The sequence below is a fragment of the Passer montanus genome, unplaced genomic scaffold (genome assembly GCF_014805655.1).
Source record: "Passer montanus isolate IOZ18808 unplaced genomic scaffold, ASM1480565v1 scaffold65, whole genome shotgun sequence".
In the NCBI taxonomy this organism is placed as follows: Eukaryota; Metazoa; Chordata; class Aves; order Passeriformes; family Passeridae; genus Passer; species Passer montanus.
Genome location: NW_024371593.1, coordinates 3,623,656 through 3,625,985, shown reverse-complemented (window position 1 = coordinate 3,625,985; position 2,330 = coordinate 3,623,656).

Below are 2,330 nucleotides of genomic sequence, written 5' to 3'. Positions count from 1 at the left end.
ACCAGATGCTGTTTCCAGCAGAGGAAGGGCTTGCAACTCCACCCATGCGTCTCTCGTGCCAGAGTTTTTTCTGTAACAAAGCACTAAACAAGATGCTTCATGTGTCCAATGTGGATTCCTACCCCTCAAATCTCTCTCAACTCCCCCTTATAGTTCCTTCTGCCTTTAGATGGAGAAGTGACCCACATCTGGTACTGCTAATTGAAAGGAGCTCCAAGCTTTGGCCAACCTTTTTGTCTCAGAGGCATACATGGATGCACAGAGCAGGCAGAGGAAAACACTGTTCAGCAGGCTTATGGCTCGCTGCTCTGAGATAGGCCTTAAGGATCCTAATTTAGGGATGTACAATAATTTTCTTCAGCAATCTTCACAGAAATCCAAACACACACATACACACACACACACATCTTTTACATTATCAAGTCTTTATGTTTTAATATTTACTACTGGTACCTCATAATTAGGTTCTTTTATTTCATACAGAAGCCCCCTGTTTTTTTCTGAACAATGCAAATGTTTATTATGTGTGTAATGGCCATGTTGCTATTGCTTCTGCAATTCTTTTTATGAAAAAAAATCTGTGCAAGTTTTATCAGCAGTAGTGAAGTACACCTTACACCCTAGCTTCCCTGAGAACCAGAAAACATGTTAACTTCATCCTCTTAACTGCCACTCTGCTGTTCACAAGGTATAAAGATAAAACCAAAAATAATTCATCTTCACAAGTTCAAGGACTCTTAATTCAGCTCCTTGGAGGAGAAGCATTCTTTTTTTCTGCAGCTTGGTGTGTCACACCATAACAACATAAAGCTTTAGAAAGGTAAAGTCCTAGACAGGAAATCTGACATCATGCAACTGCTCAGCGAGCCAGTGTGCCAAGCAGAGCACATAAAAATGCAGAGAATTTCACCACAGAAAGCCAAGTGAATCCTGCCAGGCTCTTTTAAAGTCATTAGCACTGTATTTCATGGTGCACAGACCCCAATGATGTGATGTTGAAATGTCACAATTGATGTTTGCTTAACAGACTGATCTCAGACGAACCTTTAACTAAAAGTAGAAATTACATACAAAACAAACTAACAAAAACTTTCACCAATTTTGTACTTAAAAGTTGAAATGTGTTCTGTACCTCCCCAGTCTTCCCTTGCCAGCAACCAGGTTTTACCAGATTTTCAATCCCACGCTGTCCTGTCAGCATGCAAAACTTCCCCCCTCAAATCAGCTTCCCCACCCACCCCTTAAGTGTATAACACAATACTTGAGGTTCTTGGGACAAGCACTTGCCATTGTGCTCATGTGTCATTGGTTTTTGTCATTGTGCCAGGTCATATGAAAACAAAGCAATTTCAAGTACAGTGGGTGCAATTGTTACAAAAATAGTTGAATGGGCTATTATAGGCACAGTGCTTTCTCTTAAAATACATGCATTCTTGAGATATATTGTAGGATGTTTCTAAATTCGAGGTGATTTTCCTAGTCTGAATACGTGGGAATATGTTGCGTGGGTTTTAAACAAAATAAACTGATAATGCTTTGCAGCCTACCTCCTGATGTCTCATAGACAACAGATTAAAAACTACTGTTCTATATCAAACCATGGCACTTTTTAAAACCCATTTGAAATTTCCTTTCTTACTTAAAAACCTACAAAGATAGCAACCTGTAAAAGACAAAATACCATAAACCTTCAGGTTGCTTGAAAATCATGGTAAGTATGGCACTTTCTGGAATTTCAGTCAATCTTACTAATCTGCTCTTATGTAACTTTTTTTAGATAAATCCATACTAGCAACAGATTGTTCAGCTTTGGAACAAGGAAATAATTCAGTGAATAATTCCAACCTTTGAATCTGATCTCAATTTCCTTGTCCTGGGCATGCACTCACATTGTGTAGAGTTCATTTTTTCACCTTTTTTTTATGACTCTGAGCAAGATGCAAGGGGCCACATGAACAAGCTGATATCCATATGTCTGTTGACAGTATCTGTCATTTCCAATATTGGATGTGACTGCCAGGGATAGGCTGGGCACATATGTTTTCTCAGGAAGATAGGCTCTTACACACCCACTCCTGGCTGACCTGCTGATATCTGTCTCAACATCTCCTACATCTCCTCCATCAGCCAAGTGTCATCCACCCCAGCCCCATCCCATGGTCTCTCACAAGATACAGCCACAGGCTGGTCACATCCTCACAAAATTCTGTCTTTCTCCCTGAAACTGAAAATTATTCACTGAGCAATCTCAGTCCTTTCTCCTAACAATCCCTGCTCTTCTGGGCTGGTCCATGCTTGACGCTTGTCTTACATTTGTGTTGTGCCTTCAT